At 34.0% G+C, this 15,984-nt stretch overlaps 2 long non-coding RNA genes across 2 annotated transcripts; both read right to left on the bottom strand.

The window, feature by feature from the left end:
* Positions 1 to 733: 733 nt before the first annotated feature.
* Positions 734 to 2,599, bottom strand: LOC147488649 (uncharacterized). Its single transcript, XR_015201504.1, has 4 exons — positions 2,433 to 2,599; positions 2,012 to 2,086; positions 1,531 to 1,596; positions 734 to 954 (listed from the first exon to the last, which is right to left on the bottom strand). It is a non-coding gene; the product is annotated as an uncharacterized LOC147488649 (long non-coding RNA).
* Positions 2,600 to 5,992: 3,393 nt separating this feature from the next.
* On the bottom strand, positions 5,993 to 6,764 carry LOC147488648 (uncharacterized). Its single transcript, XR_015202284.1, has 3 exons — positions 6,481 to 6,764; positions 6,229 to 6,396; positions 5,993 to 6,117 (listed from the first exon to the last, which is right to left on the bottom strand). It is a non-coding gene; the product is annotated as an uncharacterized LOC147488648 (long non-coding RNA).
* Between the last annotated feature and the right edge of the window lie 9,220 nt (positions 6,765 to 15,984).

Here is a 15,984-nt window from a genome sequence, read left to right as displayed (position 1 = left end):
TGAAGTTTACAAAAGCTTAATAGCAAAAAATAGAGATCTAGTAGCTGTTTAATATAATCTCTAAAGTGACAACGTTACATACATAACTTTTACAACACCACATCTATACTTCCTTACAAGACCATGCTTATACTATGTATTTGATGTCTCAAAAGTAGTAAAAAAGCACCAAATAAACTTTCACTTCTATGGTAGGAGCTTCAAGGGGTTTAATCAAGGAATAAGTACATACAACTTTGACCAACTGATGATATCACCAAGCACTACACCATATCAGTCTATTTGTAACGGATATACATCCGTTACAAAAAATATTAGTAACGGTTATCTTGTGTTGAGCCGTTAACACAAAAGCATGACAAATATTAGTAACAGAAATTAGTAACACTTAATATCCGTTAGAAAATTTACTAACGGATATAAAGTGTCACTGAAATTAATTTCAGTAACAAATACGTAACCGTTAGAATTTATTAGTAACGGATATCAAAAAATTTAATTCTCCATTAGTAACGGATATAAGTGTCACTATAATTTATAGTAAGGGATTTTGTCAGTAGTGTTAGAATGTTTCTAACGGTTACGTATCCGTTACAAATGAATTATTCTTTAAAAAAAAATTACATTTCCTGGCAGTATTACAACACCTAAACCTACACCTTCACTCTACAATGTATCAACCAAATTCTTCTATTCATTCATAAACCTTCACATTCATTGCACAAAATACACATTTAAAAAACAAAACATTTATTCCACTACTATCAAATTCTTAAAAAGTATAACTCCCAAACTTCCAAGTATTTAAACTCCTAATGGAGTAAAATTACAACATGCCAATTAAATAATACATGTGCTTACAACTACAAACTAAGTCTTCTTCCACAGAAAGAAAGCTCCTCCCACCATTTTAAAGCCAAGTGAGAAAAGTTCATCAACTCTAAATTTCTTGCCCTACACAATGAAGAAAATGTGTCAAGGACTTGGATAGAAAAAAATGATTGCAAAAGTTCATAAATTAATACTTGTAACACAACATATCCATTAAGCTTGCACATTGTTCTTCCGAATTATATATGACATCTACACAAGTATGAACATGAACCCTACTTAGCAAAAAGAAAAATGAGCTTGAGTCCACATTAGCACTTCGAGAATACAAATGCATGTGTAGCTTATTAGTGTTTACACATGCCTACCATATAATGCATCTCCTGTTAGATAATGCGGCATATAGTATTCAACATCCACAAGATACCCTATAATTCACAATCCAACTCCAACTAAGATAAAAATGTGCTCAAAATCAGTGCATCCCCTAAGCAGACTGCGTATAAGTATATATTCTCAAAAATCTACCGAGTCTACAATATTTAGATTATTAGCACAAATAGAATAGACTAACTACTTACTTGGTGTTTGCACTACCAACACATAAGATTTAAATAATCATCTGCAATATAATAATTTAAATTGTAGGCAAGCACAACATAGTAACTTCAGTAAGATTTGAACGAGTTCTGATTTTACCTCCATATCATCAAGACATAGCTTGGATAAACTACTTGAATTGGTCCAGGACCAAGTAGGAGCTATCTACAATTAAAAAATGAAAGCTATATCAGACAACTTTATGGATATACACACACAGATAGAGATAAATAACTGAAATAAATAGCGATCCAATTTGTTCTCGATACTAATCCAAGCTAAAAAGAACCAAAAGAAATATGAACCACCCATCCTCATCCAAAACAAGACTAATCCAAATTGAAGCACCACTTGAGGAAAACCAAGGGACAAGGAAAAGGAAAAATCAAAATAACACCCATTCAAACATGCAAGCGGTACTCATCAGCCAACTAACACGTAGAAAGTTTCCCAACCACTCCTACACTAACTCGAATATAAGCAAAAACGTAAATGAATAGTAGAATACCAAAACAGTAAAACCTAACAAATTAAATGTTTAAAATCTCAATCTGTTAATCAATAGGAAAAATAAAAATACCTCATCAAGAAATCAATTGTTGAAGAACATTTCAGATTTGTTGACTACACTCCAAACTTCTTCCAACAACGAAGCCTGCAAACACCTCCACAATCATGCAATAAATATCAAATCTTTATCACCAATAATCCCTATACACACCCAAGGCTGTTCCAGCCACAAATTTAAGAAACTAAACCACCCACTCCTTTCATAAATTGAATTTTGAAGACAAAATCAACATTGACAAAAACAATTTCAAAGGTTGTTATTTCTTCAACCCAGACAAACAAAGTTGTTCCTACCACAAATTCGATCTAGATATTCTCCACCCCAACCTTTGTTAAATAAAAATTTAATAAAATAAACTTCAATTCCAACAAAACAACTAAACCATACAAAAAACATCAAATCTTTATAACAAGTTAATTGAAAACCTCACTGGCTCAAGACTGTGCTGCTACTACGGCATTCCACAACTCTTTTATAAATGTGTTGTGATTCTTGGCCCTACTGCAACCTTCTTTCATACTTCTGAATCGGTGTTAGCGAAACTTGAGGCTACGTATTGCCATGTTTCTTTGGCTACAACAATAGTCCCACAACAACTGATTAAGTGTCTCTTCTTCCTTCTTGCAACAAACACATTTAGATCCCAGTTGCTTTGTTTCTGCGCAATAAACACATTTAGATCCCAGTTGCTTTGTTTCTGCCAACTCTGATCACTAGCTGCACACTTGTGGACAAGCTTCCACACATTAGCAGCAAGGGTTGGATGTGGGCACCTATTCCATCCTATGGCAGCCGTCAGTGTGTGTTTTTAATTTCTAATTGAGTCAAAAGTAGATGAAGTGCCAAACTGCCCCTTCAAGTCCGGAAGCCACTTCCAACTATCCTCCATTCCATTTGGTTTTGTTATGTCTCTCTATTAACCCAGCTGCAACCATAATTTCATTGAGGACAATCGGCACGTCCCATAGTCCAATATTCCATTTGATAAGATTTGACTGATATTGGCTCTACATCCACGAACAGTTTCTTGACAAATTAAGGCACTTTTGTATTGATCCAGGTCCTATGTAAGTTCTGTCTACACAAATCTGTATGCAGGTCATGACCAATCTTCCATTGAGTTATGCTCAACCTCGGTTTCAAGGATTCAAGGTAGGAAAAATTTTTATTTATGTGTCCAGTAGAACAAATTGCAGACCTTATGGCTGCACAGAGAGAAGTGTATTTTTTATTAGAATAGCATTATGTATGGTTGTACAAAAGAGAAAAAAAAAACATGTCTATCACTAAAGTCTACTGGTTCTGTTACTGTAGACATGAATATCATTACTGCATGGGGAGTTAATTGATAAACGTAAAAACGATAGTTTTACCTAGACTTAATTAATTAAACTCAAGAATAAGTAAAACTAAATGAATTTTTACTCTATGTATCAAAGATTCTACTCTCATTATCAATGCAATATTTGGAGTAGAGAATTCGTTCCACTCCTAGCTCGTTTAGAATGTAATGTTTCCTAGTTAATGTATTCTAACAAAATGTTGAGAGTAATGGATTTGAAATTTAACTAAGATGGTGAATTAATGCTAATAGAAATGATGTAAATTATACTACGACAATTCAATACTACGATGTGAATATGGGAAGGAATTAGGGGGATTTGATTCCACCTCGAATTCAACTTAATAACCTAGTATAGATTTGTTGTAATCCGAATCGTAACGTTTTCACATAACGATTTGGTCTTTCTAATCCCTAATTATTCATGACAATCTCTATCAACTAATAATTAGCATGTGAAGCAATTAAACCCATTCTCATGGTGAACTAATTACTTTCTAGAGTGGAATAGATTATCACAACTATATATACACTAACTCAATCAAGTTTTCATCAAGGCTTCCTCAAACCCCTCTAATAGAGGTTTAGCCTTGAGTCATTAAACTATAATTTATAAAATAAGAACAATAAGAATAAGATATTATTGAAAGAAAAATAATTGCTTTATTAATCTAATTGAAAAAGTCTAAGAATTCAAACTGTATTCAAATTAAATCAAAACTAAATTTATGAATAACTAATTAATTAATGGAATAAAATCTAAGTTATAAACTAAGTACTGAATTATCAAACTAAGTTTTTCAGAGTTAAGTTTTAGTCCTTTTTATATAGAAGAGGCTAGATCCACAATTTCGTGCATGGGCTTAGGAGCCATATTTTAGGTCGGAAAATCGAGCCCAAAACCTCATTATTTCAGTCCATAAAAGGTTTTCAGCTAGAAATAACTTCAACAGTATTTTCGTCCACTTTTGCTCCTCTTATTAGGTCAAGGCTTAGACCATTAGAACGCTCGTTCCGAGCCGGTCGTTTTGACATATGGTAGGCCCAATTCCGAGGTCTGAGTCTAAAGATACGGCCTACGGAAGTTCTGTTGACTTTTATGTAATATTTCTGCCCGCGTTGACTTTGACTTTTCAGCTTTGACCGGGCTTTAAAAAGACTTTTTCTCCTTGAATCTTGGCCTTTAATCATAGAACTTCTTAGCAACCAACCTTTGCTCATTTATCTCACAAAAGAGACGCATTTCTGCACATAATTGACTCCAATGTCTGAAATACACAAGAGCACGATAACAGTACTAACTCTTACTTATTAATCATATAATTGGTTTAAAAGTAATATTGTTACAGGATTAAAACTACAGTTTTGGGCTCTTATCATTAACACTAGGCTAAGAAGAGCTGCAAGAATAAGAGAGAGCAAGTGGTATCCACCAGATCCTCAGATTATCAAATTTCATTATGGTGCTTCAAGAGGAAACCCAAGACTAGCAGATTTGGGTAGTGTGTTTCACAATTCAGAGAACCAGACTCTACTTGTAATGGAAAACGACACTCGCAATGGAAAACAACACTAGTTTACTAGCTATCAGGCTGAGTGTCCATGCATGGACACGAGTAAGAACGAGTACTGCTGAGAGAATTTTGTATAACGGAAGGTCCCCATGGATAAATAATTGGGATGCCCCTATAATACTTCTTTTAGGTTTGGCAAGCGCCATGAGGAGGATACACTATCATACCTTTTGGTAGCAAACTATGTAAATTTTACCTTCATTTATTTTTAATACAAATATCCTGCTTATGTTCACCACCCATTTTTAATACAAAATCACTGCTTATGTTCAGTACAAGGCTTGCACCCATTGCATAATAACCATTGTCACCAAGTTCGGCGTTTTTTTGAAAAAAACGCGTTTAAAACCCGAGATATTGGCAAGGCGTCTGGTTCCAGTTTAAAACTCGGGTTTTTCAAAAAAACCGTTTTAAACGCATTTTAAACTTAAAAAACGTTTAAAACCCGAGATTTTGAAAATCTCCGTTTAAAACTTTTTTTTTTTTTAATCTAAAAGAAAACACGAAAAAGAAAAAGGGGTTTTGGAGTTTACCTTTTTGAAGAGTGGGCGTTAGATTGATTTATTGAGATAGTTTTATTTTGTTTTTGGACTATTAATAATTAATTATAAATTTTAAAGTTATTAACTTATTTGTAGAACTTGATTATGTCATTATGGTTGGTAATTAGTAGTATCTTATTTAGAGTCGTGTTTTGGTACTGAATCTAAAACTTCTAGTATTTGGATGAGTAATGATAATTTGATACTTTCATGTATTTGAATTTTCTTTCATTTGTATTATTTTTATTTTTATTTTATGTGTCAATTCTTTTTTCCACTCTTATAAAAAAATCAAATTATTTATCTATTATATTCTTTATTATCGGTTTTTACCGTTTCTTTTACGTATTGTACGTATTATACGTTTTAAACCCATTTTACCGTTTTAAACCCGTTTTTTATGCCCCATGTTTTTTTACGCTTTTTTTTTTTTTTTTTTTCCGAGACGTTTCGTTTAAAACACGAACTAAGTTTTTTTCAAATACACTATTTTAAACCCGTACCGTACTTGGTGACAATGATAATAACCAATTTCTAATAACCAATTCCCTTCTGACCACGTAGCAGCAATAGTTCACCACTCCTTAGTTTAATAAATTCATAATCCCCGTGCAAAATCCATCCATATAAGTGTACAATTACAGTACAATGATGTATCTTGAAAGGGACAACATGTAGGACTTCAAAACAGTATAATTACAATGATGTTTCTGATGTCTAAGAATTATAATTACTGGGAGTAGTATTAAGAAAGTGGGGAAGACTTACCACAGTTCTATTGTCAGCTCTCATTCTGGAACCATCCCATTAATACTTTTCTATTCGGACTCTTGGATAATTTTCATTTGTAAGGCATAGTTTGTCCAAGCCTTGTACTGAACTACATTGTACTGAACTGCAGGATCACTAACTAAGTCCATTGCCAATGGCGAATCCCTGTTTGGCCACATAATTTCGTCATGTAGGTCCAAGACTAGGAGTGACCACAACAAATTCATAATTAATCAATAAGAGAAGTACCTTCAGATTTATATGAATCCCTTCTTTCACTTTGTTTCATTGATTAACTCGAGAAGCAAACGCGGGAAGATAGAAGTAAGTAATGCAAAAAAAAAATAAGGTAACTTGGTAAAAATTAATAATTTGCATGCCAAAAGGTGAAGCCTAAATTATGGAGGATATCCTGTGTCTTTTTACCCCCTAAACCAACAACCAATAACATGAAAGAGAGAAAGTTTCTACTTTAGACAAAATCATCCAATACACCCTAGAGTTTAAGACACATCTCTTGGTCTTCCTTTGTAACCAAAGGACTAAGAGCCGCGCAAATGAGAAAAACAGTACCTCTTTTTTCATCAAATCCTAAATTGTTAAGTTAAAACTAGGCTCATCATAGAAAAGCATTTAATGGCAATTGCTTGGGATACCAAAGATGAGAAAATAAAGCAATTGCTTATATGCAATAGTATAAATATCAAGGAACAAATAACTAGTATGACAAACTTGTAGGAACCGTTATTTAGAATGCAAATATTTCTACAAACCGCGAGAACCACGCAACGGAATTAATGGGTTCTCACGATTTGGATAGAAAACATACTTTTGAATCCGATTTAGATAACTCTGAGAATCCAAGCTTTATCAAATCCGAAATCAACCCCTTGATCTTCTATTGTATTCCTTTAGAACAGATTGAACGTTGTGTGGGCAACGATCTACCAATCCCCTTCTTTCTCACAAAGCTAGATCTAATTTTTGATCTATCTTTCCTTGCCTCTTTTTCTAATCCAGTGAATAGTCAATAGGTTAATTTCAGTCAGAGAGAAAGAGTATTCTATTTATAGGCTACAATAGGGACCATGAGGAGAAATTAGGGTTGGGCCTCCTAACGGGCTTGGGATTCCCATGTTCGCCCCGAACACACGGCCCAAGTCCGTCAACAAATGGCTTATTCCACTAAAGGTCATTGTTGCACTACCGCCCTAATCCCAAATTACGTGTCAGCGTTTATGGGCACCATATTATATGCTCGTTGATCTCCCCGTGTTTAAGATATCGAATGTCCATTGATTAAGTCAAGTTACTGACAACTACATTAATCAACTTCTTATGTCTTTGAGTAGTACCACTCAACCTCATTGTCATGTTGGAATAAATCCACCTGCAGGGTTTACATGACAACCTTTTTGAGCTCCTCAAGGGGACATCATCAACCCGACTTCTTGCGGGACACGGATTCCTTCTATAATTAACAGCACACCTTACATACAATGTCATTACCCAATCCATCTAGTTTGTTGATTCACATATGAATCTCACTCATTGATGATTTAAAGCAATGTACAATGCATATAAGTGTCTGTTATTATATCCAGATTAGGAGGACAAACATCCATAATAACAGAGGCGTTTGTTCTCTTATATAGTCAGTATAAGGAGAAACAACCTCACTTGGTCTTGTTCAATACACACAAAGTGTACTAGTGTAATCCTATAGTCAAGATAGACTAATACCAGATTATACTACAACCGTACCAATGGTTTGTCCAAATCCATCTAGGTTGTGAACGATTACTTATACTTTATAAAGTACTGACGATATGATCTTCTGTGTGTTCACACCATATCATCTACAACATAAAGTATTAGACACGTGCAAATAACTAATAACATATATAATATGCATAATATTTGCCCATATGATTCTCATTCAAAATATAAAGAATTAGAGTTAATACAAAAGTAATGTTTTTAGTATATAACCCTATCAAAACTCATGTTAGATTTTCCATTAATAGCTTACTACTAAGTAGCATTAGTAAACGTGTTTTTGAAATTGAAAATGAGGGAAGAATAGTACCCCATTCCTTACTTTTTCTTCTAGCTGACCTTCCCATAAATACCAATAGTTAAAACAAAGAGTACATGTACAAGCACATTAATAAAAATTATACAAAAAAAAAAAAAAAAAAAAAAAAAAAAAAAAAAAAAAAAAAAAAATAGATGAGCCAATCAAGGAAAGTACATGGTGACCGTACACTACAAAAAAAATAGTAAAAAAACAACGGCCATTATCTGTCGTTTACTATGAAAACATGTACTATATTCCGTCGTTAGAGCCATCATAAAAACCGGTGTAGTATTTGAAATACGACGGCCCGGGGCACTTGTAATGTTTAAATAACAACAACGGCTATTAACACTTGTTAAATTTATGACGGTCATCAACCCATGTTCGTTTTAATTTCGTCCTACATATTTTTAGAACACAACAACAGACTTTAGCCGTCGTTTATGGACAACCAAGAGAAATGTTTCAATGGTTCTTGTTGTCATTGGTTTATTTAGGAACTTTTCTTTTTCTTGTAGAAAAATATTTATTCCTGACTTTCTGTGAAACTACAACAAAATGACAATAACAAATAAAAGACAATAACTTGAATAAAAAAAAATACTTTCATTGAATGCTTGAAACTTCAAAACAAATCCCATCCAATAACTTTGTGCACAACCAAGTCTCTAATATAACTTAAGAAAGTAATTTATACTATATTAGTAAAGGTTTTAGGCCATGTAATAGTAGATCCCATGTCAATGTCACCGAAGGTCTTTCCTCTAGCACCAAACAACTCAGCATGAAATTCTAGAATCTCATCCACTATGATCCGATAAGCATATTCAAGTACTCGATCACCAAGCATTCATCCAATGACCAGTTGTCTGTGACAAACAAGAGACAAAGTAATAAGAAAATCTCATACGACAAACATACAAACTAGCAGATTCATCATCAAGAGTTGCATAACAAATATATAGCAATACTATCAATGCGAAAATATATACCATATCACAACTAAAGATATTGTTATCATGCACGAAGCAAATGTATTAATTTGGAATCCCAAGTGATTAAGGTGGTAGACAAGGATAGCAACCTATCATATTGACTTCCAATAATAGTATGTAAACACTAGTACTTTAAAGATGAAGCTTGCATAAACTACACCAAACCATATGACAAGTTGACAACTACTTAATGGCCTATGCATGTATGGTTACCAAAAAATCCCATTTTCAAGTTGAGTACTAGCTATACTTCCAACTCCCTAAAACTAGTCTAGTATCATCTGATGTGTGGGTGTATATATATAAAAAGGATGCCTTAAAAAATGTGTAAGTTGCTGGCCCATGAGTTTGAGTTCAGCCTTAGGGAGTGAAGGGTTAAACTGAAACCCTTGTAGATGTCTTACGTAAAGCTTGTAGAAGTCTTAGGTAAAACAGCCACAATTTGGTTTCAAGTTGATAAAAAAGTCATAGGTAACCTATGAACTTTCAGTTCATCCTTGTAAATCTACACATACAACATGCAGTAAAATAAGTATAACCTGAAACTAACCACTTTTTCAATCTCACATCACACAACTTTTGGTTGGGTAACATGTTAGTATAACAAACCAATGAAAATAAACAACTACCTTTCTTTAAATATGTTTACAGACCAAGCTAGCAAATGAAATTATGTCAAGCCTAATCTCATGGGTTTATAAATACTAGGCACTGATTCACCAGTACATGTATACACAATAACTCGTGTAAAACCTTAATCGAAAGAACCATAGATTCATCCAGTCACAACAAAATAAATTGCAAAAGCTAAACAAGGACTTTAGAAGAAAATTAAAGGTGGCATTTAAGTCAGTCCATGGGAAGTAGTCCCAACCATAGACCACTAATCTCATAAAAAGTTTCTCAAGTGCTTTTTTGCTATGTGAAGCCACATAGCAAGATTGTCAGACATTACACACAAACACTTGTGATGACCAGCTTTGACAAAAAATAATAAAAAGGCACCTATTGTGTGTATTACTAATTAAACCATCTTAAGTTTAACCAAATACCTCATCAGATGTCGAGTTTCTAGAGATTTGCATTTGTGTTCTTTGATTAATTCGCATAGTGAGCAATGCATTCACTTGTGACTGTCTCCATTTGTAACCTCTTCCCTTCAGTCACCTCATGTTTCAAATCATCCATTTGGCTTTGCAGTTCCAAGTTTGACCTCTCCGCTTCTTCAGTTTTCCTCTTATAAGGAGCTACAACCATAAGATTGGTCTTGGTTGCTCATTTTAGTACCTTGTACCTACTTGATAGTCATTTTTACTAACACTAATATGAACTGTATAAAATTAAATAGAACACAAGTACTGAAGAAAAGCCAAGTATTGTCATTTAATACTTAAACTTCAACCAAAGTCAATCTCTACAACCAACACTTTGCGGATCACATGATATAGAGATGGACTCAAGGGAACCCAATAAGAGAACTCCCTTACGATATATAACAAACTATCTAACTCCAATCAATAGTTTCACCTGGTCTTCCTGTTGGTTTGGTCATGATGGTGAGCATGTGAATTTTAGGATGAATAATGCAGGCCTGAGGATATAGCTTTGGACTTGGGCAAATTTGGAGAGTTGAGCATGTTCACCCTTGCCCTTTCTAAGCAGTAACCTAACTGTGGCAGCATAAGCTAGCAACCCACCCTCTTTGGATCATATATGAGCATACCACCACCTGGATCAACAATGAATGTGGCCATTCAAACATGTAACAGTCAGTAAGCATGATTCAACTAAGTTTCTTGTTATGGAGTAATCGAATAACTAACATTATAGACCTTTAAAAAGACAGTAAAGATTTAAGCACTGAAGATCAATGGACATTCAAGTTTCATATTAATAGTGTTACCTTGGTTTCATATCAACAATCTAGCACATAAACAGTTGTATAACCATGGTTGTATAAGAGTAAGACCAACACGCACCTATCCTTAAGTCTTTATAATGAGATGCTTCTATGTCAAAGGCGATGAGGTCTGGTCGTATCAATACAAATACTTAACAGAGCCTAACTAAATAAAACCTATATGCATAAGAACAAAATTTCCGTGTTGACCATGCCATATTTGACCAAGCATAACTTCTGACTACGGTAACCAAATGCAACAAAGAGGATTCAGTAGAAAACAAGACATAAAGTACTATCTTTTTATGTAAGTAGTTGAAACCTAAATTTGATTCGAACTATGTCAAAAGGCTGCTGGAAATCAGTATAGTGCTACTGAACTGGGCAGACTACAGCACCATGCAATCAAACTATTTAAGCTAGCTAGCTTAGTAAACAAGCAAGCAAACTATTCCATGAATAAATTAGAGTAAGTATTTACCTGCCCTGAACATTTAGCCAAGTCTTGTTACAAGTAGAAGACACCAATATGCAAGCCTTAAGCCCGACCCCTTCCATAAACTCAAATGACCTACAAATTCATTTTTTCCTTGTGAACATTTTTAGCAGAACTTAGTAATAAACATATAAAGACTACACTCCATTCTTCCTAGTATGAGTTGCCACATCTTTATCTATTTGGTATGGGGGATTAAAAGAGCAAAAATTCATATCAATATTCTAGGTTAGCTAACATTCGTACAGATTTAAGTGCAAACATAAATAATCAACTAGCAACCCACATGCATATAAGTGGTTGGGTATCCATTAACAATGTTTATTATAAAACTATACCTGAAGAGCACCAACAAATGCCATTATCAATTTCCACACCCAACACTAGATAGAACAATGTTGCGTACCTGTGACATCCCACTTTGGAGCACATTGCTTGTGGAATGTATAGGGTGACTCGGTGACATGAGTCCCTCCTAAATGTCAATTATTCAACAGTTAGCTCATGGTACAATAGACAATTAGACACAATATCAGAGTACGAAAACCTGATATGAAAATGAATCGCACTATACTAACTATGATTATCATACACATTCCATAGATTAACAGAGAATATGAGTACAGTCCTTAGAGACATATATAGCAAAGACAGATCCAATTTCTTAAACCAAATTGCTACCATGGTCTTACTTAGACCATAAAAAAAACAAGAATTTGCATAAAAGAAATATTATAAACTTAAAATACCATGCTAACGTCATATAGCCATCGAAATCACGCTTGTTTGAATTACAACACATTATTAGCTATACCGCCTATACATTTGCAAACTTTAAATTTCAGCAACAAGTAATAATCCCACCCAAATTCAGCACCACCAAAACTAAAGGAAATAATAGTAAAAAATAATCAACCACTTACTTGAAAGAGATGTGTCCAAAATCCAAAAAAAAGGAATACAAAATTTAAAGGATGATGAAATGATAGAAGTGTAAACTACTTGCTTCAAATCAAGGTACCAACTCAGACTAAGGACTAATTGTAAAATCAAATGAATAGCAAAATCCAAGAGAGTAAAGCTAGAAATGATGCTCCCAATCAATAGGCAGACTACACAATCAATCAGTTTCCCAAAAGTGATTCCAAAGTATAGGTCATCAAAAAAATACCCAATTAAAAAGACTGAAAGGGTGAAAGTATAATAGATTAGGACAAAGATAAGAAATATTTTTTATTTGTTGTTGACTGCACAAGTAGTTCTTGCTACTAATATATCATGGATGTCCTAAGCAACAGGTGAGAGAGGTGTGTTGTGGGATAAGCAGCTTAATCGTACATAGTCTAATTGTTTAGGGATCACCAAAGTTAAACTTCACATGCGACCAAACTTCTTTCTTTCCTTCTTCAGGGGATTTAAACAAGAAGAAATAGATCTCACTAATCTTCACAATATCAATTCTTGCAGAGAAAACCCTGGGATTTATCACAAATAATCGCAGCAAACCCAATTTCCCAGAAAAGATGCAAATTTTGCAATATATCCATACCATAATAACATATTTAATTTTAATGTGCACCTTTTAATTGGAGTATTGAGCGAGAGAAACTTGAATGATATTTGCAAAAATTGAGAAGAAGTCTCCAGCTCGGAACGAATGATTTGAAGTGAAGTATAAAGAATCTAAAAATTGGAGACAAACTTGGCAGATATCGAAGCGAAAGTGAGAACATTAATCGATTGTTACTGTACAAAAAATGTAACCCTAGAACATAAAGTTTGTTCTTTGTTCTTTCCCTTAAACTTTCCTTTTTTTTTCTCTCCGAAAACTGAGGTGGCATGTTTTAAGTTTCACTAAAAATGGGGCGGGACCGAGCAAGTACAAGGACAACGGCCCTTCAGTTAATATACCACGGCTAAACCCACTCGCTTAACAACAATAGCTATTAACCGTCGTTTACACCCGATGGCAGGTGTCATTTTTTTGAGCAAATTGGTGTAGTGGTACCCCCTTTCTTTCCCTTTCTCTGTTCCATGCTATGATATCTTTTTTGAGGAAATAAGATGTAGAATTATAGAGGAAATAATATATTAAAGCGCACCCTAGCAAGTAATCTTCTAAATTCAAGTCTAGTTATTCAATTACTATATAGAACAAAAGGAATTGAAAACTACCAAACCACACCTACTAAATGGAATTCAATGAATATAATCTTCTTCCTATAATTGACAACACCCATTGAGAATTTCCTGGGAAAGAACTAAAAGCAAGAGGGAAACATACCCACGACTGTACAAGATGGACAGGAACCCAGATAGGAATGTATTCTTAAACATTTACACAACACTACAAAAAAGCAGCATTAAAAGTCTAATTAACCTTCGCAAATGGCTGTAATTATAAATTTCAAGACACAGCTACATGATTAATCGAAGTTTTTACAACCCCATTTCTTCATTTGCATACAAACTAATAACAACACGACTAATTCTACCAATAAACACTAAAACATAAAAGAAATTTGAACTTTGGGAACCCTAATTGCATGACCTTATTTAAACATACCTTGACTAAATTTGTGTGTGCTTCACTTCAATCTACCGAGAATCTCTGCAATTTGTTCACAAATAATGAGAAAGAGGTTAGAAAATTGCGTGGAGTTCTTATGTCAAAAGAAAAGAATGTCAAAAATTGGGGAAGAAAGAGGGGACAGAGAAAACACAGAAAAGAATAAAAGAAAGAGAGGACAACGTACCGAAATCGAAACCCTAGCAGTAGCGGCGGTGGCGGTGCAACATCTCGTTTCTATTTTTCTTTTTTTTATATTGGAGGGCATATGTGCGCGAGAACTAAAAAAACTCCTGGCTTAAGTTTTCGTTTTTTATTCCAGCGTGATTTTTATTTTGATTTTTAACTTTGTCACACATTACAAAGCGTCACTAAATATCGAATAAATGTTACAAAATAATTCAAGTATTTGGATAGCACTTACTAACGGTTAGAAACATTGCTAACGGATAAAAGAGTGTGACAAATTGCCTAACAGATCAATATGTGTTACAAATAAGAAATCCCAAATGTTGCAAAATCACCCAAATTGTGTAGTGAAGCTCGACATCTCCTAACGTTCCATCTCCATCATAAAGCGGTGTATCGTAGTCAAGTATCTCATCGATACGGACATTATAGGAAGCAGCAGATGATGGCATATTGGTACAGACTTGTCCAAGTGCAACCACCCTTTTTGTTACAAAACTTTTCACTAGACAACTCACGGATGGAGGAAGGTCCACATGTGACTCTTCACGAACTGGTGGACGTCGCATTGGCTGCATACATTAAGATAACATGCAAACTATAAATTAACTTGCAATGAACTCTATAATTTTCTTCTACAAAAGGTTCGAAAAAAGTTCATGGATCACAAAAGTTCATGAATCAATGACATGTAACAATTAGATAACTAAGCCCTGCTTGCACATACCAGAGCACTAAGTCCTACTTCAGATGACCTACTAAAGTAGTCACATGCCTTTGTATTCATTCCCAATCCCAACACTCTCATATCACATAATATCTTTATCCAGCACTATGCACATACAAGCTATTTTATAAGAGAGCTATATCCACTGTCCATTTTTGTTAAGGTCTTGGAGCAAATCACAATCATAAATAGCTTGAATGTTCCAAAGTTTTGAAAAAACTTACTATCAAATACAAGTACCAAATAAAATATTCACGTAGTATAATCAAACTTAACAAATTAGTTCCATCCGCCAAGATTTCTAGCATAAATAATATTTACGACTTCTGCCTGATAGGGTTATATACTAAAAGCATTACTTTTTTATTAACTCTAATTCTTTATATTTTGAATAAGAATCATATGGGCAAATGTTATGCATATTATATATATTATTAGTTATATGCATGTGTTTAATACTTTATGTTGTAGATCATATGGTGTGTGGTGACACATAGAAGATCATATCATTAGTACCTTATAAAGTATAAAAAAATGTTCACAACCTAGATGGATTTGGACAAACCATTGGTATGGTTGTAGTATAATCTGGTATTAGTCTATTTTGACTATAGGATTACACTAGTACACTTTGTGTGTATTGAACAGGACCAAGTGAGGTGAGGTTGTTTCTCTTTATACTGACTATATAAGAGAACAAACGCCTCTGTTATTATGGATGCTTGTCCTCTTAATCTGAATATAATAACGGGCACTTACATGCATTGTACATTGCTTTAAATCATCAATGAGTGAGA

The sequence above is a fragment of the Coptis chinensis genome, chromosome 7, assembly GCF_015680905.1.
Source record: "Coptis chinensis isolate HL-2020 chromosome 7, ASM1568090v1, whole genome shotgun sequence".
Classification (NCBI taxonomy): domain Eukaryota; kingdom Viridiplantae; phylum Streptophyta; class Magnoliopsida; order Ranunculales; family Ranunculaceae; genus Coptis; species Coptis chinensis.
The sequence above is the reverse complement of the archived record's forward strand: the minus strand, read 5'-3'. Positions and strand labels throughout refer to the sequence as shown.